At 44.1% G+C, this 26,381-nt stretch overlaps 1 protein-coding gene and 1 pseudogene across 3 annotated transcripts in view; one reads left to right on the top strand and one right to left on the bottom strand.

Moving 5' to 3' along the window:
• On the bottom strand, positions 9,434-20,144 carry LOC100511827 (annotated as a pseudogene).
• PAK1 (p21 (RAC1) activated kinase 1) overlaps positions 21,058-26,381 on the top strand; it is a 142,980-nt gene continuing 137,656 nt past the window's right edge. For 2 of the 3 annotated variants that reach the window (XM_013979177.2, XM_021062558.1), the window contains exon 1: positions 21,118-21,655. The gene's annotated coding sequence lies outside the window, so the exon portion shown is untranslated. Of the gene's footprint in view, positions 21,656-26,381 lie in introns of all 3 variants that reach the window. The other variant, XM_005667164.3, reaches the window with a different exon arrangement.

The following is a 26,381-nucleotide window of genomic DNA, read 5'->3' as shown; positions in this document are numbered from 1 at the left end:
TCTCCTTAGATAGCTTGGATGTAGGGACTCGAACATATTTTGTTCTCTCTCCATCTCTTGCTTTGGTCTTCCTTTGTCTTGATTCCCTCTCAAGCAGGCTCTTTACTTGTGGTGGCAAAGACGGGCACCAGCAATGCGAGGCTGACCTTTCCACCAGCACAGTGACCCCAGGGGCACCTCCCACCAAGAGTTCCCACAAGCCTGTCCCTGAATAGCAGTCTGGCCAGGAAGATGGAATGCACCAGTTTCTGGGCTTAGTCACTTGTTTGGTCACTGGAATAGGATAAGGGTCAGCCTTGCTCAAGTTTTTTGGAAGTTCCAAAAAATAATTTGCAAGGTTTCTGGCATGGGCTTCTAAAACCCTCAGGATTTCCTGAGTGACAAAAATGCCTTTGTTATTATTATAACCCTTGGATCACTCCTGAGTTTATGCTAATGAGGGGACTCGTGATGGAACCCTACCTAGCTTCAGGATGGAGACTGGTCCCCAGAAAGACCAGCCACTGGTTAGGTTGGGACTTTGCGCTAGCCCACCCTCAAGGGAGGGGAGAGAGATTAGAGATTGAGTTCAAGCACAGGTCCAGGATTGAATCAATGAAATTGCAGCAAAGCTCAGTGGAAGTTCCTTGTTGGTGAACACAGGTTGGGAGGAGGAGTTGCCCTCATTCCTGAAGCTCTGTGTTCAGGACCCTCCCAGATCTTACCCTGTGTGTCTCTTCATTTGGCTGGTCTGATTTGTATCCTTTATAATAAAACTCTAGTTGTAAGTCTAGCGCTCTCCTCAGTTGTGTGTCATTCTTTTGAATTAGAGAACCTGGAGGCGGTTATAGGAATCCTCTGGATTTGTAGCCAGTTGGTTGGAAGTATGGGTGACCTGGGACCCCACTTGTTCCTTGTGTCTGAAATGGGGCAGTCTTGTGCGCTTAAAGCTGTGCAGTCTGACCTTAAGTCTGGATGCTTAGTGTCAGAACTGAGATGCAGCACACGGGATGATGTCAGAAACAAAATAGGATTGAGTCTACATCCATGCACTGCAGAACAGAGGAAGAGGTGGGGAGCCTGGACCCTAGAGGCCAGGTGGTTATGAGGACAGAAAATCTCTTGGAAAGAACTGGAACCTTGAAGAGGGCTTTGGATTTTCATAAGACATGGGGTTGGAGAGAAGGCGTCTGAGCCAGTTTTATCTCAACCTTTCAGAGAAGGAAGGTCCCCAGCTGAACTGAACGTACATTCGTGTTTGCTGTGGGAATCTGTGTTCACAGGGCTTCACTTTTATGAGCTGATTCCAACTAGTTTTTCCAATAGAACACACTTCTTTCACTCACTTGTGAGCAGATCTTTCTTATGTTTTACACATGTGCTTTCAAAGGTCCCTAGTCACTCTCAGAGCCTGGTGTAGAAGCAGATAGTGGAAGGGCTGGCTAATGTGGGATGGTGGATTTGCAAAGCAAGTGCAAGGTAAAGTCAAGGGGGCAAGATGCATTACCCAAGATGTGCGTGTTCTGTCTGTCGAAGCCCCAAATACCAGCAAGTTCATGCTATTGATGGTGACTTCCAGCCTTTAGATAACTCCAAACTGTGTCATTTTATGAATAAAAGGGGAAAGGTTCTAAAGCAACTGAGAAGTGAGTAGCAGTTGCAATACTGATGTTAGCCATTTCCTTTCTTTCTTTCTTTTTTCTTTTTTTTTGCAGCTTTGAAAATCAGTGTGATCTGATGGTAACCTTTGCAATGAATTTGGGAACTGCTTTCCCCTAAATCGGAGTGATTTCTGTAAAAGCCATAACATATATTGTCGTGTAACATGGTGGCCTCTGAGGATAAATTGAGCAGAGAACCAACTGTACAATCTTAGTGTATTTTCAGAGACTCAATCTTAGTCTTTATTTATTTATTTATTTAGGCCATGCCCATGGCATGCAGAAATTCCTGGGTCAGAGATCGAATCAGCACTACAGCAGTGACCCGAGCTGCTGCAGTGACAATGCTGGATCCTTAACCCACTGTGCCACAAGAGACCTCCCTGAGTGTTCACCTTTTTTTTTTTTTTTTTTTTTTTTTTTTTTTTTTGCATTTAGGGCCTCACCTGTGGCATATGGAGGTTCCCAGGCTAGGGGTCACATTGCAACTGTACCTGCTGGCCTATGCCACAGCCACAGCAACATGGGATCTGAACTGCGTTGAGACCTACACCACAGCTCACAGCCATGCCAGATCCTCAACCCACCGAGGAGGCCAGGGATTGAACCTGCATCCTCATGAATGCTGGTCAGATTTGTTAACCACTGAGCCATGACAGGAACTCCTGAATGTTCACCTTTAAATGGAATGCTCTGTTTGTGCTAGGCGGCTTCCATAGAGTGCATTTATAGTAACCGTGGCATAAATTCAGAGTATAAAAGCTGGCCCCATCTCCTCATTCCAGATGAGGAAACTGAGGCCCTGGGAAGTAAAGAGATTTGCCTAAGGGCACCTGGTGAGATAGTGGTGGTGGGCACAGTTTAGGTAAGATGGGCCATGTTCACGTTCCTCAATCCTGTGTCTTCTCCAGGTGAGATCAATAGTGAGTAAATCCTAAGACCGTAGAAAGTGGGTGCTAAAAGGAAAATTGAAACCGCCCCTTTCATTAGAAACCACTAATCTTCTTGTTGTAAAATGAGAAAACTGAGGCCCATGTGGTAGGAGAGTAGCATATCCAAGTCCATGCATAGCAACAGTATCACAAAGCTGAGCCTGAAAGTCAGGTCCCCTGATGCTTAGTTTTCAGGATGGCTGAGCAGGTCTGTTGCCTCTCCAGTGAATGAGGGGCCAGAGTCTGAGACTTTGCACAAAACTCTGCTGGAATTTGGAAAACTTCTTGTGGAGACAATAAGCATTCCAGCTGTCTTTGTAGCCCCAGTAATGAGATATCACTCACATGAGGATTCAGTGAGTAATGACAGTATCACTCATATTCCCTCTACCAATACCTGATGGAGCTGAAGCTGAGGCTGCAGGGTTGAAAGGCTAAGGATGCTCTCCACAGCCGATGAAAAGTCATGTGTCTCTTTCCGAGCACCATTCACTCGGCTGCTCATTCTTCCAGCCCTCTACGCATCCACCCACCATTCAACAAAATCTACTCTGGCCATTATCCCTGCCGTTGAGCAGTTCCCTGACTGTTGGGACAGACAGACGTGTAAACAACTAATTAAGAATATAAATGTAATAAGAGGTAACTAAAGATTCACGGGAAAACCTAAGACGTGGTGCCTAAGTCATCTAACGCAGAGGAAGGCAGAGAGGGCAGGAAAGGTTTCCCAGAGGTGAGATCATGTGTCGAGTGTGGAAAGATGAGCGGGAAATGTTCAGATGAAGAACAAAAAGCAAGAAATGCATTCCTGAATGAGGGAACAGCCTGAGGAAAGACCTCTCTAAAATTTTATGAATAATGTGACCATTTATTTTAAAATATTTTTATTTGTTTACATATGTACAGATATGAAAGGGCTTATACATTACAATGTTAATAATATTTATGGTGGGATTATGGGTGACCTTATAGAATATCCTTTTTTAACTTTCATCCATTTTTATTATCTTTTTTTTTTAGTAATGAAATGGGTGTCATTTATGACACCCACTGATATATACCATTATATTAAATATAATATATAAAGAGTAATAACATTTAGAACATTTTTAGACCTTTTTCATAGGAGCTGTTCTTCCTCTGTTATTGAAAGTCCCAAAGGTGGTCCTGAAGCTTCTGTCTGGAGAGACCTTCTGCCAAGTTTGGAGAATTTTATTTCACACAAAGCTTTCAGAAAAGACTTCGTATTAGATTTCTATACATACACCATAATTTCCTACAAGTTGAAGAGGAAGAAAAATTCACAAGGGTGTTGGAACATCCCTATACCTTCAGACATTTATTTAACAAATAGATATCAGGGTATCCCTTGGAAGAGCCACAGATGATTCAGGCAAGGAGAGCCTTTCAAAGTCAGGTTTTATAGACAAAAATGAGCAGAAGACAGAGAAGGCCGAGGGCTGGGAGAGGGGTCGCCTGGGGCAGTGTGGGGGTGATCATGGGTTTTCCTGGATCCTGGTAACTCTTCCCACCAGCATTATCTAAAATGAGAGCCTTGTGGCTCAGTGGACGCAAACCCGACTAGTATCTGTGAGGCTGCAGATCTGATCCCTGGTCCTGCTCAGTGGGTTAAGGATTTGGCGTTGCTGTGGCTGTGGCGTAGACTGGCAGCGGCAGCTCTGATTCGACCCCTACCGCGGGAACTTCCATATGCTGCACCTCCGGCCCTAAAATAAATAAACAAATAAAATAAAATGAGAGCAAACACCTGCAACGTTCAAAGTGTGAATTGCAACCATGAGTGGGTCATGAAATCCATTTAAATGGTCACAAGTAGAACTTTTTTCATGTTTATGTAGGTTATTCATTTATCATTGAGGTATAATTGACACATACAATTATATTAATTTCGGGTATATAACACAATGATTTACTATTTGTATATATTGTGAAATGGTCAACACAATAAATCTAGTTAACATCTATCCCCATATATAGTTATAAACATTTTTTCTTTTTATTTTTTTTGGCTGCACATGTGGCATGTGGAAGTTACCAGGCCAGGGATTGAACCTGTGCCACCGCAGTAACCAGAGCCACTTCAGTGACAACACCAGATCCTTAACTTGCTGAGTGACATGGGAATTCCATATATATATATATTTTTAAACTTTTTCTTTTGGAATAACGTCAGATTTACAGATAAGTTGCAAAGATACTTCAGAAAGTTTCTGCATATTTTCACTCAGCTTCCCCTGAAATGTTAAGATCTTACATAACCATGGCACATTTGTCAAAACTAAGATATTAACACTGGTATAATACTATCATTAACTAAACTATAGATTTTATTCGGCTTTCACTTGTTTTTCCACTAATTTTTTTTTTTCTGTTCTAAGATCTAATCCTGGATTATATTTAGGAGACTAGTGAAAAGTGAAATTATACAGAATGCCATAGTAAATATCAAGGTACATTGCTCAGATTAAGGATAAGTACTTCTGTATAAAACTTACTTCCATTACATGCATAAGTTGTATTTTTAATGAAGGTGATAGTTAAAAAAGTAATAAAAGAGACACAGTCTTAGAGAACACCAAAGCATTAAGTATTCTTGCCATTTTGGAGATGAATATTCTAGTGAAGAGCAAAACAAAATACTTGAATCCAACAATGTGAATACTAGGGTGAGGTCAGACAATGCAAATTAACACAGGACTGTAGAACTAAGAGGCAGAGGACCGAGCAAGGCAGAGATCCTTTTATTCTCTTCTTATTGATGTACCGAACAGCCTTGTCCTTTGGATTAGAACATAACTGGCCCTGTGCATGTTGTTGAGTTGGACGGAATTTTTGGATGAGGCAGCTGAATGGGCTGCATCACAGGAACACACTACACACAGCACCTGAGCCTCGTACTGCGATCCCAGGCTCTTCCCAAGGCCCAGCTTTGTCCCTAGTGAATTCATTAATGGTTATCAAGGAAGTTGGTAAAATGCAATTGGTATATGCACTTTGAATGAGTCACTTTCTCTTCTAGGCCTCAGTTTCCTCATCTGTAAAATGGGGACGCAATCTTGACCTGGCTCCCTCCCAGGGCTAATGAGAGAATCAAGCGAGAAGGAGAGAAGTGTTTTGTAAATTATTAAGGGCTATACAGATTTCAGATATGAGTTTTCATTGGTAGTATTCCTTGGACAGTCAATATTTTGAGAACAAGAATATATTACTTATCTTCATAAGTAATAAGCATATATTACTTATTTTCATAACCCTATTACCATGCCCAGAGCTGGCCCTCTTGGCAGACTCACCTCTACGGAGACATACGGACACCTTCCCCTCCATGGACTTGCAGAGGTTCATGCAGGTCTCAAAGGCATCCCACCTCCGTCTTGTTCCTCCACTCATCAGGGCAGAGTCAAGCTAGATCAGCTCTTACTCATCTCTAGATTTGGTCTCAGCATGAACCCTTCTACCCTACCTACTGGATAACCACCCATTTCAATTTTTTTTTTTTATTTCTAGGAAGTGACCCAAATGTCCACTGATAGATAAATGGATAAAGAGGCTTCAGGGTACATACAATGAAATATTACTCAGCCATAAAGAAGAGTGAAATCTTGCCATTTGCAACAACATGAATGACCTGAAATCAGTCAGATAGAGAAAGACAAATACTGTCTAATCTCACTTACATGCGAAGTTTCAGAAACAAAAAAAAAAACCAAAACGAAATAGAAGCAGACTTACACATACCGAAGGCAAACTGGGGTTTGTCAGAAGTAGAGAAGTGGGGCAGAATAGGTGAAGGGGATTAAGAGATACAAACTTCCAGTCATAAAATAAAATAAGTCATAAGGAGTATAGTCAATAATACTGTAATAATTTTGTACTCTGACAGATGGTTACCGGACTTGTTGTGGTGATCATTTTGTAACATATTTGATGGTCAGCATGTAATATACCTGAAAATAACATTATGTGTCGACTATATTTCAATAAAAATTTAAAAAATAGATTATCCTTTTAAAAAATGTTTCAAAGACATGCACGCGTGCACATACACACACAGACACACACAAAATACGGAAGATACTGAAAATCACAACCAAGGAAAACTAATCTTTTGTATAATCCCTAACTTAAAAACAATGTACAAAGTGAATTCTCCTGTGCTGCAGTGGGTTAAATATCTGGCATGATGGCTGCAGTGGCTCAGCTTGCTGCTGTGGCGTGGGTTTGATCCCTGGCCCTGGAGTGTCCATGTGCCACTGGGGTGGACAAAAAAAATTATATAAAGTGTTTAAAAGTCCCCCTACCTCCTCTTGCCTAATTCCCAATAGAATGCACTATTAGCAATTTTTCCTATACTTATGCTGACATATCATTACCTCCATTTTAAAAAACAAAAAGTAAGATCATGTTATGGAAAGTTCGCAAGCTGTTTTTTTTTTTTTTTTTCCCCACTCAACAGTAATGAAGGACATCTTTTTAGGCCAGTACATGTAGATGCATTTAATTCCTTATAATGCCTAGTTGTGTTCTGCTATACACATGTATCATTTGTTTAGTCACCTATTGGCAGATAGTGGATTATTTTCAGCTTTATATAGCCACAGGACTGCAATAAATATTCTTGAACTTCATGTATTTGTGCTATTTTTTTCTTGGTAGGTCAGACTCCTAAAAGTGCTGTTGCTGGGTCATAGCAGATATATGCTTTTAATATTATTAGATGCTGTCAAAAGCGCCTTCCAATAAGTTTATATCAGTTTATACTTCTACCAAGAGTGTATGTGAGTGTCCACATAATTGGCATTATCAGTCATTTTAGTGTTTTATCTCTGGCATGCAGAAGTTCCCCTGCCAGGGATCGAACCTGGGCCATAGCAGTGACCCTAGCCACAGCAGTGACAACACTGGATTGTTAACATGCTGGGTCACAAGAGAACTCTCTGAATTGATATTCTTAGGCCTGTCCAACTGAATGTGGCAGAAATGATGGACTGGCTCACTCAGCAGCCCATGCAGCTGCCTTCTGGTATGTCCTCCTGTGCTGGAGGCTGGAAAATCGATCACATTCCCCAGACTTTTTCCCAACTAGGATCCACAAATCAGAGTCTCGTACTCTGGCGAGACTTGAGTTTGGAACTGAATTAAGTGAAGAGAGGGACAGGGCACAAGGTAACCATTTGTGCTGGTATGAACTGCAGGAGGTGGCAGATTTCTGGAGCCAGCAGCCTTAAGAGAGGCTTCCTGACTGTAGGAGGGCCACAGCTCCCTTCCCTTGGTGGCTCCCACCAGAAGGACGTGGGTGTCACTCCTGAAAGCTCAGCTTGGAATCTTTTTTTTTTTTTTTTGTCTTTTTGCCATTTCTTGGGCCGCTGCTGCGACATATGGAGATTCCCAGGCTAGGGGCCAAATCAGAGCTGTATCCATCGGCCTACACCAGAGCCACAGCAATGCGGGATCTGAGCCTCGTCTGTGGTCTACACTACAGCTCGCGGCAACGCCGGATCCTTAACCCACTGAGCAAGGCCAGGGATTGAACCTGCAACCTCATGGTTCCTAGTCAGATTCGTTAACCACTGAGCTACATGGGAACTCCATCAGCTTGGAATCTTTAGCACTCTCAGTGATTCTTCAAATGACTTCAGGAATAAGAAGAAATGAATATTTTTATGCTTTATCCACTATCTACAGTGGATCCTATGGATCCACTATGGATTCTTTCCTATTATATTCGGTTGTGTGACATTGTCAAGTTATTAACCTCTTTGAGCCCTAGCTTCTTTATTTATTAAGAAAAGGATAATAATACCTATCTATGTTGTGAGGTTATATGGAATGATGAATTCAAAGTGACTGACTGACTGACTGACTGACTGACTGACTGACTTTGGGCAGTGGATCTTTTTCCCTTTATTGTTTGTAGACTTTCTCATCCTATAAGACCCAGCTCAAATGCTATCTCTTAATAACCCTGGGGAGGCAGAAGATTGCCGTCTTCCCTGGACTCTCACTACATTTAACTAAGTCCTTTACAGGCCACAGCAAGTTGTACTGTGGTTTATTCCCATGTACGTTTGTCTCCTCACCTAGCGTTTGAGCTCTTTGAGGGCAGGGGTATGCTTGATTCATTTCTATTTTCAGGCTGGCACAGAGCAGGGGATGAGTGAAATGTATTGATTGATGAGTTAGCTTTAGCCCCACCTCACTGACTTCCTTAGTTTCCCACACCTTGTAGCAACCTTCAATCTTTAATGCCCTCATTGGTATCTTTTTTTTCCTTCATCTTCTAGTTATTCAACTTAATGCAATTACCTCCCTAGAAATGAAAATCAGAGAAAAGGAGGCTCAGAAAGGTGTTCTTGGGAGTAGCTCATCATCACTGTCCACAATAGCTATTCTTTTTTTTTTTATTTTCCCACTGTATAGCAAGGGGATCAAGTTATCCTTACATGTATACATTACAATTACATTTTTTCCCCCACCCTTTGTTCTGTTGCAACATGAGTATCTAGACATAGTTCTCAATGCTATTCAGCAGGATCTCCTTGTAAATCTATTCTAAGTTGTGTCTGATAAGCCCAAGCTCCTGATCCCTCCCACTCCCTCCCCCTCCCATCAGGCAGCCACAAGTCTTTTCTCCAAGTCCATGATTTTCTTTTCTGAGGAGATGTTCATTTGTGCTGGATATTAGATTCCAGTTATAAGTGATCTCATATGGTATTTGTCTTTGTCTTTCTGGCTCATTTCACTCAGGATGAGATTCTCTAGTTCCATCCATGTTGCTGCAAATGGCATGATGTCATTCTTTTTTATGGCTGAGTAGTATTCCATTGTGTATATATACCACATCTTCCGAATCCAATCATCTGTTGATGGACATTTGGGTTGTTTCCATGTCCTGGCTCACAATAGCTATTCTGAAGGTTGGGTAACAAACAGAGTCGTGGCCTCCTTTCCCTTCCCATTAATAATTAGTTATTTAGGTAGGTCCATTAGACAGGAAAGGTATATTGGGAGGAGAACTGAGTGTGGCGAACAGCCAACTTATCTTTTGTAATAAGGTCTCTTTTGACTAATTCTCCGTGAAGTCCTCGTTTTATCCACAGGGTCTTTCAAAAGGCATTCTCACCACACTCCTCTTCAGTAGCTGAGTTACGGGGTTCTTAGGTACTCATCTTCAGTACTCGTCGTACTTCTGCTTGTCAGGACAAGGCCTAGGTGGGTTGAGAAGACATTCATTTCGCAACTGTGGGCTGTGTAACTGTATTCCTCTCTCAACTGGCAACATGAGCGTTATGAGAAGGAATGGTGGATCTTTCTAGTGATGCAGTTAGGAGTGTGTTAACGCTGTTTCGGAGTCAGTGTGGAGGAAGTAGTGTTGATGGGTTCAGTCCGGGTTGTTTCCTTAGCTGTTTAAGATAACCAGCCACGGCAAGAAAGAGAAACACAAGAATTAGGAATTTGTTTTAGGTATTTGGGTATGGGAGTGGCTCTGCTTAATGTTTGGTTTAACCGTCTAATGGAATTGCAGGGCTCCATTTAGAGTGGCATCTTCTCTAGAAAGCTGGCTGGGACTCACGAGGGGCTTCTGAAAAGGTGGGACTCCACAAGAAGCCAGAGGAGGCCCATTCAGGAATTGGTTCCAGGTTGGGTACACAATGGGAGAAATGTGAGAGTCTATCTCTCAAAGTATATGGACTGGTGTCTTCGCATCCAAGAGTTTAGCATGATACGACCAGGAATTAGGATGTAAAAGTTTCCAAGTTGCAGAATATTGTAAAAGGCACTTAACCTGCCAGGTCAGACTCTCGAGAAGTGTTAGGTTGGGCACCACAAGGTCCTCTTCTTCAGAGGAATCTCACTCTTCTCCAGAACTCTCATTTTGGTAGTTATTGCTTTCTTCCTCCTCACTTTTTGATTCTGGTAAGAGGTCAGAAGAGGGATTTCTAGGACCATTAAAATTGGAAAACAGGAGTTCCTGTCGTGGCTCATTGGTGACGAAACCAACGAGTCTCCATGAGGATGCGGGTTCAATCTCCAGCCTTACTCAGTGGGTTAAGGATCCAGCATTGCTGTGAGCCATGGTGTAGGTCACAGAAGCCACTTGGGATCTGGCGTTGCTGTGGCTGCATAGGCTGGCAGCTGCAGCTCCAATTCGACCCCTAGCCTGGGAACTTCCATATGCATGCAGCACATGTGGCCCTAAAAAGACCAAAAAAAAAAAAAAAAAAAAAAGAATTGAAAAACAGTATAGGAAAAAAGGTACCAGAAAGAGGTAACAATCTAAGCCAGCAAAGCACTAACACTGGCAAATAAAAGCAAAAGATGAGAAATCCTTTGAATAAGATTCACTTGTCTCTTAGTCCATTACAAACACACAACATGCCTCTGGCTCACACCACTGTGCAGTTCTTCCAGATTTCATTGTAGATTCTTCACTTACAAAGGAGACAGTCGAAGTCTCAGGACAGTTCAGAGTGTAAGAGTTAGTCACTTACCGGAGTTCCTGTCGTGGCTCAGTGGTTAACGAATCCGACTAGGAACCATGAGGTTGTGGGTTCGATCCCTGGCCTTGCTCAGTGGGTTAAGGATCCTGTATGGCCGTGAGCTGTGGTGTAGGTCAAAGACGCGGTTCAGATCCCATGTTGCTGTGGCTCTGGTGTAGGCCAAGGCTACAGCTCCGATTAGACCCCTAGCTGGGAACCTCCATATGCTGCAGGAGCGGTCCTAGAAAAGGCAAAAAGACAAAAGAAAAAAAAAAAAAAAAGAGTTAGTCACTTACCAGTGGCACGGGTTAGAGTCTCTCCTTCAAATCCTGGCTACCTAAGACGAGAAAGGGTCCTCTCCTCATCTAGGCAAGCTGATTTTCTTAGGGTAGTCTCAACTGGTTGTGATATTATGAAGAGACAGCTTGCATATTCTTTTTTGTTGACAGGGATATCATATCTATTTGGTAATGAAAAGAAACTCAGTGGTCACCTTCTTTGTTCATTGGTACAGCAACTTTTGTGCAGCAGGGGATGGTGAGATGAGCTGTCAAGTGTCTGTCTGGTGTACAAGGACCTGCTGTTTTCCATAGAGGTGCGAATGCCCTTGGAAATGGGTGACTTAGTTGTTGGACTTTCTGGAAAGGTAGCCCTAACCTGTGAATACGACGACCATGAGGGATCCTTCCTTCTTCCTTGCCTCATCTTCAGCCCTAAGACCCGACTAGGCCTAGCGCCACCAGCTCGGCTCCATCTCCCACTGGCATCTTTCAGCTTTTTTTTTTTTTTTTGTCTTTCTGCCATTTGTTGGACCTCTCCCTCGGCATATGGAGGTTCCCAGGCTAGGGGTCTAATCAGAGCTGTAGCCACCAGCCTATGCCGCAGCCACAGCAACGAGGAATCCGAGCTGCGTCTGCGACCTACACCACAGTTCATGGCAACGCTGGATCCTTAACCCACTGAGCAAGGGCAGGGAGTGAACCCAAAACCTCATGGTTCCTAGTAGGATTCGTTAACCACTGAGTCACGATGGGAACTCCTCTCACTGGTATCTTAGACCAGGATAATTTGGCTACAAGGAACAGGAAGCCTTTGTTTTGTTTGTTTTTTGGCTGCACTTGTAATATGTGGATGGTCCCAGGCTAGGGACTGAACCCACGCCACAATGACCCAAGCTGCTGCAGTGACACCACTAGATCCTTAACTTTCTATGCCACAAGGGAATTCCCGGAATAGGATGCCTTTTAAACCAGCTCAAGCAAAGATAGATATATCAGTTAAGCTTTAGGTGCAGGAAACAGAAATCGCCCCAGCTATTATAAGTAGAAAATGACTTCTAAAAGAAACGCGGTACTGAGAGGTGGCTGCAGATTTAGTGGGAGTGAGTTGCAGGCTGGACCTTCAGGGATCACTCTCAGAAAAACACTGCCAAACTGTCTAGCCAGTGGAGCGGCCTCTTTTTGTACAATTAGGGAGGTAGGGGATCAGAAGCCCTCCAATGGGACATTTGATGTTCAGGAATGCACAACATAGCTGCAACTAAGGGATCAGGATGCTGCTCCTGCTGCTGCTGCTGCTGCTGCGACAGCTGCTTCTAGATACCCACAAAGTTAGTGACTGGCCACTGAAAGACTGTTAAGGAACACCCAAAGTCTCTCTAACTGTTCATCCCAGCAGCAATAGCCAAAGCAGCAGGAAGATGATCTCTGCCTCCCTTCTGCCTTCCCAAACTTTCATGAGTGCCTTTAACTGGTGGAGCTTTCTTTCCTGCTCCTCCCCTATTGGTTTTCTATTGCTTAGTAAATTACCACAGACGTAGTGGCTTAAAAGAACACATATTTATTATCTTAGTTTCTGTGGGTCAGAAGTCTATGGATGACGTAGGCAGGGCCTTTCCTCAGGGTCTCAGAAGTCTGCATTATCATCGAAAGCTTCTAAGCTCCCTCAGGTCATTGGTAGAATTCACTTCTTTGCAGCTATAGAACTCCTGGTAGCATGCCTTTTAAAGATCAGAAGGAGAGTGAGAGTGAGTCTCTTTGGAGTCTTGTGTATACGGAGAACACTTGGGAAGAGTGGCTCACCATATGATGAGCTCACCCAGTGATTAGTTCTTGGCTTCTAAATACTGTTCTTCAGTGAAAGGAATAAGAACTCTTTGAAGACATGACTTATATGGGGACTGGGTCAAAGAAAGTCCAAGATAAGCCTAGAACATCTGGGGCCAAAAAGTGCTCAAAGAATGATGAGGACATGTCCAAAGGACACTGAATGGTCTAATTATTTTGGAAGACAAGTTAGCAATTCTTTAGAGAGTTAAATATGCATTTATCCCAAACCCATCCATTTCACACCCAAGAGAAAGGAAAATATATATCCACACAAAGACTTTCACATGAACGATCATAGTAGCTTTATTCATAATAGCCCCAAACTTGAAACGTTTATTACCAGTTAAATGGATAAACGAATGGTTGTATAGCCACAGAATGGAATATTACTCAGAAGTGAAAAGGAAGAATGACTGACGCATGAACACCACGGATAATCTCAAAACTGTAGGCTGAATGAAAGAAACCAGACCCAAAGAAATACATGTAGTTCCATTTGCATGAAGTTCTAGAATAGGCAGAAGTAACTTATAGTGATAGTTAGCAGGCCATTGGTTGCTGGGGGGAGGGGATCGATAGTAAAGGAACACAAGGGAAATTTCTGGGTCAGAAGGGGTAGGGTAGTGGTTATAAGGGATATACATTTGTGATCAAGCTAAACACTTAAAATAAGTATATGTCTGTCTATTATCTATCTATCTATCTATCTACCATCTATCTAATGTCTTTTTAGGGCTTCATTTGCAGCACATGGAGGTTCCCAGGCTAGGGGTCAAATCAGAGCTGTAGCCGCCAGCCTACGCCACAGCCACAGCAACTTAGGATCCAAGCCGTGTCTGAAACCTACACCACAGCTCACAGCAATGTTGGAACCTTAACCCACTGAGTGAGGCCAGGGATGGAACCTGCATCCTCATGGATACTAGTCAGATTTGTTTCCATTGAGCCACGATGGGAACTCCTAGGTATATTTTTATTACACGCAATTTATACCTCAATACATTTGATTTTTAAAACTTGAGCAAAAGATCTGAAGATTCACTTACTAAAAGAGGATATCCAAATGGCCCACAAACTCATGAATAGGCTTTCGACTTCAAAGGAATGCAGATTAACATAATAATGTGATATCTCTACATATCTACCAAATGATTAAAACAGTGAGGCTGGGAGTTCTCTTGCGGCAGAGCAATTTAAGGATCTGGTGTGCTCACGGCAGCAGCTTGGGTTGCTGCTATGGTGTGGGTTCGATCCCTGGCTCAGGACCTTCCACATACTGCATGTGCAGCTGAAAAAATACAAGAAAGAAAAAATTAAAAAAAAAATGAAGATTGAGAATACTAAGTATCGATTGGGGATGTGGACTCTTATACATTGCTGGTGGGAGTATATCAATTATTTTGGAATATAGGTTAGGTATTACCTACTGGAGTTGGTTTTATAATGTGAAATTATAAAAATAAACCCACTTAGGCAGATAGCTGTGCTGCTTATCATGTTCCTTTAGCCCATACCTAATTTCAGCTGAAATTGTGGTACAGTTCCAACTCTCCTCATGGCACTAGTGTGTCACCTCAAGTGTACACTTCACATCTTTCCTTATTCTGCCTCAGGACCTTCTCCAACATCTGTAATCCTGCAAGCAACGCCAGAAAGTCTTTGGGAAGCAACAGCCCTGGAGACAACTGTCATTCAATGAGGGATGAAGCCAGAGGATTAAAGCTCTCATCTTTCAGACTGTTCTATTCTGGGAGGCATTCTGTATATTTCTCTGAGGTTCTGGCAGAAGTGAGACTCTCAGTAACACACTCTGCACTGGCTTTCCCTTGTCTCATTTCTGTTTTCTAGGATCACCTCCCAAATAAACGTCCCGAACCCAAGTATTTATCTCAGACTTTGGGAAATATAAACTTAGGTAGTTGGTACCAGAAGTGATCCCAGAGGGAACACTATCAGGATGGATGGGATTTTTTTTTTTTTTTTGCTATTTAGAGGTGCACTTGTGGCACATGGAAGTTCTCAGGCTAGGGGTTGAATCCAAGCTGCAGCTGCCAGCCTACACCAGAGCCACAGCAAAGCAGGATCCCAGCCATGTCTGCGACCTTGCAATACAGATCACGGCAACGCCAGATCCTTAACCCACTGAGCGAGGCTAGGGATCAATGACTAGTATCCCTCATGGATACTAGTCATGTTTGTTACAGCTGAGCCACAATGGGAACTCCAGGATGGGATTCTGGAACTGATCAGATGGCAACAAGGAATGTATTGTTGGTGATAAGTTGAGCAGTGATAGCCCCTGATATGCTGTGCTGTCATAACAACTAAGCTTTTGATACGTGGAAGACTGGAAGTACAAGTGGAAGGAATATATCAGCTTGTATAGTAGCTCTAACACAGGGATTCTCAACCATTTCAAAAAATATTGTCCCCCGGAGTTCCCTCCATGGCTCAGTGGTTAACAAATCCGACTAGCAACCATGAGGTTTTGGGTTTGATCCCTGGCCTTGCTCAGTGGGTTAAGGATCTGGCACTGAGGTGAGCTGTGATATAGGTTGCAGATGCAGCTCGGATCCTATGTTGCTGTGGCTGTGGTGTAGGCCAGCGGCTACAGCTCCGATTAGACCCCTAGCCTGGGAACCTCCATATGCCATGATTGGGGCCCTAGAAAAGGCAAAAAAAAAAAAAAAAAAAATTGTCCCCCTAAGGAGAAAAATTAAAGTATTCTGGGTAGAGGATGGGCAAAAGAGGTGAAGGTGAGCAAAAGGTAAAACTTAGAGTTATAAGTCCAGGAAATGTACAGCATGGCGACTGTAGTTAAGTACACTGTTTTGTATATTTGCAAGTAGCTAAGAGAGTAGGTCTTAAATCTTCGCATCCCAAGAAGCAAAAATTATAATGCAATATGGTGAAGGTTGTCAACTGAACTGAAGGAGGCAATCATTTTGCAATGTATATATGAACCAAATGATTTTGTTGTACACTCAAAATGAAGACAGTGTTAATTATCAATCAGAACGCAATAAATTATCCTTAGCCAGAGAAATGAAATACTAATGATAGGGATAGCGCAGGATGATAAATAGTTGAAAAAAATCTCACTAGGGGATTAAAGACAAAAAGGGAATTTTAAGGGAGTCTGGGAGACTGTTGTAAGCTAATGACCACTCCAGGAAAGAATCCAGTAACTTAGCAACAATCTGTACTACCTTGAAGGAAGACCAGGTGCATGTAACAACCAGATACACTCAAGCCACAAACCCTGATAGTGAGAACACTCGACAATAGGTATGGGTTTGAATCTTGTTACATAATGTCAGGGAGTTAATAGCCCTTGAAGAGTAACATCTCTGCATGCAGTTAAGACAGAAATACTGGTGAAAAGGGAAAACACTAGGTGACATGGGACGTTATAGTGACACCTGTGATGAATTACTATATTTTAATATATGTTGCAACCCTTTTGCCCACATAACAAAACACAACATTTTTGATTTAAATAGGGCCATGCCGGTCTGGGTGAAGTCATATAAGGTCAAAGGAGGAACTAATGATATAAGCCTTGATGTTACCCAAAAATGAGGAAGAAGGTGGTCTTATCTCTTCCCCATTTTTTCTGTGACGATAAAAATGCAGCCCACTTTATTCTCAGGACTGTGCATTCCTTTGTCAACCTGCTCGTGTCTCTCATAAGTGTCCTGTACTAATTAACTCCCTCTTTGCCTGCCACTTTGCCTCAAGTTGAATTCTTTTTGTAATGAGACAAGAGACCGGAACTTCAGTAAGTCCTGACACTAGGTGAGAAGTCTTAATTAAAAGAAAGATATTTGGGGAGTTCCTTGTGGCTCAGCAGGTTAGGGATCCAGTGTTGTCATGGTAGCAGCTGAGGTTGCTGCTGTGGCATGGGTTCAATCCCTGGCCTGGTGGGGAACTTCCACATGCTGTGGGTGTGGCTTAAAAAAAAAACCCCAAAAACCAAAAAACCAAACAGTCGGTTCAAGTCCCCTCCTATTCAGGGGTTGTGTGTTCAAGTTCCAATCTGAGTTTTGGCTGTGTTCAAGTGCCATCCGAGGAGTGAGGTTTCACTAAGGGATAAGATTGTGTCAAATAGGGTTGAGCTTTGGAAGTCACAAACCACTGTAATATCTAAGATGTTTTTTGCCCACCAAAGAACTCGTTTTCACTTTCTTGGGGGGAGGTATTGTCATCACTGAGAATGCATGCTCTAGAACTTGAATAGTGTGGGGGTAATGCAAATTATACTTCATGGAATTGGCTGGTTTTTGTTATCTTAAAAGCCCTGAAGAAAGAGAATTTGGGGCTCAGGTTGATACACTTATTGATCCAGGACATGTTTAATTCAGGACATGTATGAGATTTAGAAGACTTCCACGAAGGATCTTTAAAAAGTCCACTTTTGGAGTTTCTGTCATGGCTCAGTGGTTAACGAATCTGACTATGAACCATGAGGTTGTGGGTTCGATCCCTGGCCTTGCTCAGTGGGTTAAAGATCTGGCATTGCCATGGGCTGTGGTATAGGTCAAAGACATGGCTCGGATCCTGCGTTGCTGTGGCTCTGGCGTAGGCCAGCGGCTACAGCTCGGATTAGACCCTTAGCCTGGGAACCTCCACATGCTGCAGGTGCAGCCCTAGAAAAGACAAAAAGACAAAAACAAACAAACAAACCCACAAAAAGCCACTTTTCCTATGGCTGGACAGCAGAGTATGCCGCAAATCCAGCCCAGAATGTAATAGTTGAGGTGTCAGACATCTTTTGACTGTTCTCTTATGCTAAAGTCAAAGTTCCTGTAGCTAGAGAGTGGGACCCTGAGGCCTGGGATGGAGACATTTGAGTGGATGCAACTGAGAACCTTGCACCTCTAGCAGATACCCCTCCCACTTGTTAGCATAGAGCAGTCACCCTTGATTTGAGACTGTATCAGTTTCCAACTGCTGCTGTAACAAACTATCACAATTGTAGTGGCTCAGTATAATACACATTCATTATTTTACAGGTCTGTGTTTCAGAAGTCCAAAACGAGTGTCCCTGGGCTAAAAGCAAGGTGTTGGCAAGGCTCTGTTCCTTTCTGCAGGATCCAAGGAACAATCTCTCTTCTTGCTTTTTCTAGTTTTAGGGGTTGTTTTTATTCCTTAGCTTGTAGCTCTCTTCCTCTGTCTTCCAAAGGGGGGTGGAATGCTTCTTACATTGAATCACATCTCACATCTGACCTCATATAGTCTAATCTACCTCTTCCTCATGTTTTTGCCTCCTTTCCCCAAATTTAAAGATCCTTGGAGTTCCCATTGTGGTGCAGCGAAACGATTCCGACTAGGAACCTTGAGGTTGCGGGTTCGGTCCCCGGCCTCACTCAGTGGGTTAAGGATCCAGCGTTGCCATGAGCTGTGGTGTAGCTCAGACGTGGCTCAGATCTGGCATTGCTGTGGCTCTGGCATAGGCTGGCAACAATAGCTCCGATTAGACCCCTAGAATGGGAACCTACATATGCCACTGGTGCAGCTCCATAAGGACAAAAGACAAAAAAAAAAAAAAAAAAAAAAAAAATTCCTTGTGATTACACTGAATCCGCCTGGATAATCCAGAGTAACCTCCTCTCAAGATCTTTAAGTTGATCAAGGCTGCAAAGTCCCTTTTGCCATGGAAGGTAACATATTCATAGGTTCTGGGGATCAGGATGTGAACACTTTTAGGGAGCCACTATTTTCCCCATCACTGATACCACGCAAAAACAGTTCAGATTAGAATTAATTTACTGGGTTACCATCTTGGGTTAAGTTACTTAACCTCTCCGCACCTCAGTTTCCTAACCAATAAAATGAGGGGAATAACAGTAGCCTATCAGAAAGGATTGTTAGAGGTTTAAAAGAGAGTTCTTAGAACAGTATCTAGTACATAGTAAACACTACGTGAGCATTTATTTATTAAACACATTTTTTTTTTAACATTGATTCTTACTATGTGTCAGGCACTGTTCTAAATACTGGGGCAATGGATAGGGTAGGTAGGAAATTGACCTGCTCTCAAGGAGTGCAGGGAGTCAGATATACAAATACAGTTTTAGACTGTGTGCAACATGCAACAAAAGGCATGGAAATACTATAAGGTCACATCATTGTGAAGGCTCAGGGAAACTTAAGAAATAGTAGGGGTTTGTTTTTGTTTTTGTTTTTTGCTTTTTGGGGCCGCACCCGTGGCATATGGAGGTTTCTAGGCTAGCGATTGAATTGCTACAGCTGCCAGCCTACACCATACCCACAGCAACATGGGATCTGAGCCTCCTCTGCGATCCATACCACTACACCACAGCTCACGGCAACGCTGGATCCTTAATCCACTGAACGAGGCCAGGGACTGAACCTGCAACTTCATGGTTCCTAGTTGGATTCGTTTCTGCTGTGCCCTGGGAACGTCAAGAAATATTAGTTGGATGAACAAAGGGACTGGATATTTGAGCTGGGCTTTGTAGAATGAATAGGTGTTGGCCAGTGAGATAGAGCAGGGCTCAGAGACACGAAGACATGTTTGTCCAAAGAACATTAAGTAGTATTTCCGTGTGGCTGGAACAAAAGATACCACGTAAGATGAGGCTAGAAAGGCTGGTGTAAGCACCAAGGTTGTGCAGTGCCACATTAAGAATGTGGATTTTATTGTGAAGCACAAAACCCTTTGAGAGTATTTAAAGAGGGAAGGCTTTCGTCAGATTTGTCGTTTTAAAAGGTTACTCTGGTCACTGGTAAGTACGGTTGAATCTGGAAGACTGAAAGCCGCTCTAGTTGTCTAGGTGATGGCAGTGAGTGAAGAGAAGGGCGAGATCTTGGGAAATATTTAGGAGACTCTACAGGACTCGGTGACAAATTTGATGAGCGTTGAGAAAGAAGAATGGGGGTTTCTGGCTTAGTGTACTGCTGAATGGTGGTCCATTCACCAAGACCAGAAAGTAACATGAGTCACAAGTTTTGGGGAATATTGTAGTAGGAACAGTCTACATTCCAAAGGGCTTAATGGTGCTAAATTGCACTTACTATTATTATAAAACGGTGACTCAGATCAAGTTACCCATACACAGGTACAACTTAAGGAGAAACTGTGGCTTAGAAATGTTAAGATCCTATCACCAACATCTGTACAGCTGGAATCTGAAGCAAGGCAACTTAATTCCAAACCCTTAGTCACTAACGTTGTTTCAGTTTTGGACATGGGGAATTTGAGGTACAGTGCAAACATTTCATTAGGAAACGCAGAATCTGAACTCAGGGAAAAGGTTTGCGTAGAATGCGACCTCCGTTGGTGTAGGAAGGCGCGAAAAGCTGCCCATTCTTTTCTACCAGAGCACAATAGTTGAAACCTCCATTAACATTTCTTTGCCCCTCCTCCAAGAAAGCCAACAGTGTATTAAATGTCCAGTTCTGAGGTCACAGGATATGGGGTAGCTTCCAAACTCAGCGCTTGGCAACAAGCTAGCAGATGCAGTGGTGCTTTATAACCAAGAGGACCACAATCCTATGGGATTGGCTGTCTTTTTCGACCCCGATTCCACCACTGTCGCCCCTTAACACCTCCCACAAACATCCTGGGGAAAGCCCGCCTTAAAGGAGCCTGCAGCTGTAGCGAGCGATAGCACTCGAGGAGAGACGGGGGCGCAATGACGTCATGCGGCAGCGGGTGATTCCCCAGCCTCTGGCGTCACGCGCCAATGACGTCATTCCAGGCGCTGGCCCTCCCCCAGGCCTGGGTTGGCTTCGCTCACGTGGGTCGGTCCAGTCCTCCCCGCCCCCTCCCACCTGCAGGAGGCTGGGCGGGCCTGGCTGGGCCGGAGCCTCGGCCTCGCGGGGGAGGGGGCGGGGGGCCGGTGGGCGAGGCGGTCCGCCCGGCCCGGCGGCGTACAATAGCTCGGCGGAGGCCGAGGCGGGGGCCCGGGCCGGGGCTTCAGCTGGAGACCCAGGTGTCGGTAGCACCGCAGACGCCCCCTCACGGTTTCCCCCCACAGCCCCCTCCCCCTCCGCCCGTCCGTCGCGCCTCCCCGCCGCCTCCCTCAGCAGCTCCGCCGTCCTACTCGACAGACGCTTTCTCTCAGACTCTTACCCCCTCTTTTGCGGAGCCCCTCAAAGAACCCTCTGTCTCCCCACCTCCTCCCCCGGAGGCCAGTCGAGCCCCTCGCCTCTCCAGCGGCCGGAGCCGCACCTCCTCAGCGGCGTCGCCGGGCTCCCTCCCTCCCCCACCTCACCCCCGGGTCGCTGACCACCCCCGCCCCCGCCCGGTCCGGAGCGGACTCCCCGGCACCAGCGAGGCGGGGAGGCGCCGAGTGCGCGGCGGCGGCGGCTGAGGCGGCGGGAGGGGGAAAGTGAAGCGGCCCCTCGCACACACTCGCGCGCTCGCTCCCCCGCTCGGCCGCCGCCGCCGCCGCCGGCGTGGAAAAGGAGGAGGAACCGAGTGGAGCCGAAGCTAAGCGCGGAAGGTGAGAGCCGGCCTCCCGCGCGGTACCCTTGGCGTCGCGCGGTGCGGGGGCGGGGGCGTCGCGGGGCGTGGGGCCCATTCATTCCGGCTGCAGGGCTGGGCGGGCGGGGGGCGCCAGGTGAGGCGAGGCGGGGGCGTCGCCCCTCGAGGCTGGCCGCCGCTGTCGGACCAACAAAGGCTCCCCGTGCGCTCACCCGGGCGGCCGCAGGTCTCAGACGCCGGGGGGGGGGAGCTGAGGGACCCGGCGGCGGGCCGAGGCGGGGAGGGGTCGGGACCGCTGGTCTGGGTCCGGGACTCCCTCCCGAACTTTGCGGCCCCCCGACGGGGAGCCTAGCAAGGCAGCGTCAGATTCATTGTGCACGAAAGAAATCACCCCGGTCCAGGCCAGGGGGGCGGGGGATCACGTCTAGGGTTCAACTCCTTGAAAAATACTGGATGGTGTTTGACTCACGCGGCCCCTCCCCCACCCCGGGAAGACGCTCACTTGTGGCGTTAAAAACAAACTGGGAAAGGAGAATTGTGGCTGTTTCATGTTGATTATTCCATTTCAATAGGCGCTATTATATCCTTTACTGTCTGGAGTAGTTTCACAGCAGACATTGCTGGGGTGTTTTGGAAGAACACTGGAGACGTTCTGGGTGTTTGGAAGTGTGGAGAGCCAAGTGCTTGTTGTTTGTTAAGCCCTTTGGATAACTGTCTTACACTTTCTCCTCCCACCCCCCCGCCCCCGGAACAGTGAAAGGTGAAGGCAAGAGTTGGTACCCTGGTACCAATAAACATTTCAAATTCACTAGTTTAGCCTTTAAGAGTTGTTTCTGAGAAAATGTGTAATTTTGCCTCCGGTGTCTTTGGGCTCTCTCTCGACTTGGTCAGGAGAAAAAGGAGTCAACAGTAGACACATGCCTCATTGGTCTTAACTTGTGACTTCACCTACTTCCTGTGTGACCTTGAGCAGGTCACTTCCAGTCTTACCGTTCCAGGAACTTGTTTTTGTGCCCTCGAAGCAGGCGGGTATCCACCACCTACTTAGCTTTCAGGAGTCTGCGGAAGAATTACCCCCATTAGAAGTCTTTGCTGGCACCACCCCCATACTCCTCTCAGGCAAAACTTTCTCTTTGGGCCCCTCAGAGGCCTGCTTGGATTTCTACCACAGCACTTTTTTTGTTCACATTTGGTAAATCCTGAATCAGGTGCGAATGAAATCAGTCTCTCCTCAACTAGAAACTATACTTCTCAAAAAGGGTTTTGGAATCATGGACCCCGAAACATTCCCTGAAGCTTATCCATGTCCTTAACTTTTGTGAGCTCTTGGGTCTGTCTGGGAAATTTGCCTATTTAGTCATTGATTTACCCAACATTGCTGGGATCTGAAGAGCTACTGTTTCAAGTTTCCTGCTAGGGCTGTGGGGATTTTGAATCTATTAAGATATTCCCTGTCTTCACAGAGCTCAAAGTCTAGTGGGTGAGGTAGCCATGTAAACAGTGAAGGCCTTCCGTCCTCTCTGGGGGCTCCAGTTGTACAGGGAGCAGTGTGCAATAATTGAGGCTGCTGGACCTGTTTTACAGGTCTTGTCCTGGCCAAAGTGAGACCTGCGGGGAAGGTGGTGACCTGCCTCTCATCCATAAGATAACACTTGACAAAGAGCTTGTTCAGTTTAATTCAGTATACACTTACTCAGCACATGTTATGAGGTTCTGTGTTAGGTTTGGAGGAAGGAGTGCTTTCTACAAGGAGGGCACTGTATATCCAGAGAGATCTTTGTAAAACAAAAACCAATCATTTCTCCCCACCCTCAACTGGTCATTTGCTAAAGAAAAATTTTAAACTCTGATATGAGTAGGAACCTCTTGGAGGTTAGAGTACTGCCTACCTTTGCAGAGGCTCATTTTCTATAACCCTCTGCCCCCCTCTTCTCATCTCTGCTTTTGCATGTGTTGTTCTTTTTGCCTGGAATGCCACCTTCTACCTGCCTGTGGAGAAGCACTTGTTGGACCTCTGGGAAGCAGTCCCTTAGTTTCTCCTTCTATTATCTCCGTAGTAGAGTTGCTCTTCTCTATTCCATGGCTCATGTACAGACCACTCTTATAGGTCCCTATAGCACTCTATTGCAAATGTCTAAGTTTGTGCCTGTCTTTTCCATTAATCTGTGAATTTCTTGAGGGCAGGATCAGTTTAGTTTCAATGTCTACTGAAGTTCCTGGTGCTGAATAAGTGTTGGAAATGAATGTAAGAATGAAGAAGCAAGTCAAGACCCATAAGTTAGAGGTTACCTCATTCTTTGGTTAGAACAGTTTTCTCCAAGTGTGGTCCCTGCACCAGCAGCATCAATAAAAATTCATGAGAATGGTTAGAATTGCAAATTATGTGTCCTGTCTCAGACCTACAAATGAAACACTCTAGTGTTGGGGCCACCCATTATCTGCTTTAACAAGCCCTTCAGATGAGTATGATACTTGCCAAAGCTTGAGAATCACAAGGTTTAAAGATCTGCTTTTCATAAGACCAAGTCCTTGCCACCTCCATCTGTTCTTCCCTCCCTTTTTCTTCCATAGCACAGCCTGCCTGACATTCCTTGCCTTGCCTTGCCATTTCATTCCATTCCATTCCGTATAATCTATTTTGCCACTAGATTAAAAGCTTCCTGAGAGCAGAGAATTTTATTTACTGCCTTAATCCCAGGGCCTAGAATAGTGACTGTGTGTAGTAAGCACTCAAATATTTGTTGAATGAATAATATAAAATGACTTAACCCTATTTACTGCCAGTTTATTCAAGAATAGTTCTCAGGGAGTTCCTTGGTGGCACAGTGGGTCAGGGATCCAGCATTGTTACTGCTGTGGCATAGGTTCGATCCCTGGCCTGGGAACTTCTGCATGCCAGAAAACAAACAAATGATAGTTCTCAGGAGAAAGAGGAACCACACTTAAATATACAAATCCAAGTGGGTTCCAACATTTTGGGGGGATTTATTTTTATTTATTTGGCCTTGAGGCATGTAGAAGTTCCTGGGCCAGGGATTGAACCCATGCCACAGCAGCTACCCTAGCCATTGCAGTGACAAGCCAGGTTCCTTAACCTTCTATACCATGAGAGAACTCCTTGGGGGACTTATTTTAGATTGAGCTTTTCTTCCCTTTTACATCAATCTTTCTCCATCAAAGCCTGCAAATTTTTTTTTTTTTTTTTTTTTTTGCTTTTGTTCTTTTAGCCAGGACCTGAAAACTGCAGTTGAAATATCCCAGGCCAGGATTGTTTCTTCTTACTTCCAAATAAGCACCCTAACTTTTGAACCCTTTAACTTGAAACTGTCTCTTCTGAATCTCCTGTGGTTTTTGTCTTTCTCTAGTGATACTTAAAGCCATACAAGGACCTATTTGACTCCACACAAAAGTTTCTCTTCCTTATGAAGCTCTTGAAATATTTTGTTTCTTTCACTTTCTTATTAGCCCTAGGATACCATATCCAACTTTCTCCTTTTGTAACTTCCCTCTGGGAAATTGTCTTCATTTGTTGATTCATTTATTTATAAATACTGAGTCCTTCTCTACCATGAGCTAGGTCCCTTGCTAGGACAGGATGTTCAGTTATACATAGAATGCAGTTCAAGTCCTTAAGGAGTTAAAGATATTACAACATGGTGTGATAAGTGTGGAAATTAAGGGATTAAATAGAGGGATAAAGTTATGTATACTCATCAAATTGGGAGAGCAGTCTTTCAAATTTTTTCCCTCAATTTTGGAATAGTTTATCACACAAGCATGATTTTAATAAGCAGACTTTGAAAATTTTAAATTAAGAGGTTAGAGGCTTTACTGGGGAGTACAAAAAGAAAAATCAAACTGTTGCTTAATTTGAGACAATTCGCAATTATATTGTTGCTGGTTTTAATGAATTTTCCTGTTCCCCTTTTTTATCTTTCGAAATCATGACTAGAAAATAGGGAAAAAAACTTTTTATATAGTAAAGAGAGAAGTTTTAAGCTTATCAGAAAGAATATACTATTTCATTTCCTGAGGACTAATGTTATAATTTGGGATGGGGGGATAATGAAACCCAGGGAAGGTCAGGAGATCTTGATTTAGTCTCTCTACTGCTGTATGAACTTATGGAGGTCATTTTACTTGCCTTTTGTCCTAACTGTAAAATTCGGAGAGTGAGAGTTGCTATGATTTAGCTTACAGGTTTATGAAGCAACTAAAAAAAAAAAAAAATCTTCAATAAAGAAGCCTTTGAAAAGTGTAATTCGTTAGCTAGTTGTTAAATGGTGGTAAACTTAAAAACAACAACTTACATTATTGAACAACTGTAATGTACCAGATACTATGAGGGATAGTTTCCCCAGTCTTCAAAATAAGCATGTAAGGTGATTGCTGATATCTCTGTTTCATGGATAAGGAGGTTGAGGCTCAGGATGGCAAAGGGAACCTGCTCAAGGTTTTGCTGAAAGTAAGTGGCAAACCTCAGTTCCACTCCATATCTGTCTGATACCAGCTGTTATGTGTCATGTCGATTACCCCAGCTGCTTTAGTTTTTCTATATAGCAGGTGTAGGAATGTTTGGCAAGTATATTGCTGTGAGAATTAAAATTTTTCTTCATTTAGCTTGTTCTCATTTTTTGTGCATAAAAAGACTGGTGAAGAAGGATTTACATGCATTAAACTTAACATTCACGTAGGGGAAAGAATAGCATCTTGCCCTGGTGTTTTTTGTCTTCACAACAACCATG

The sequence above is a fragment of the Sus scrofa genome, chromosome 9 (genome assembly GCF_000003025.6).
Source record: "Sus scrofa isolate TJ Tabasco breed Duroc chromosome 9, Sscrofa11.1, whole genome shotgun sequence".
NCBI classification, from domain to species: domain Eukaryota; kingdom Metazoa; phylum Chordata; class Mammalia; order Artiodactyla; family Suidae; genus Sus; species Sus scrofa.
Note: the sequence above shows the minus strand (reverse complement) of the source record. Positions and strands in the feature narration are given on the sequence as shown.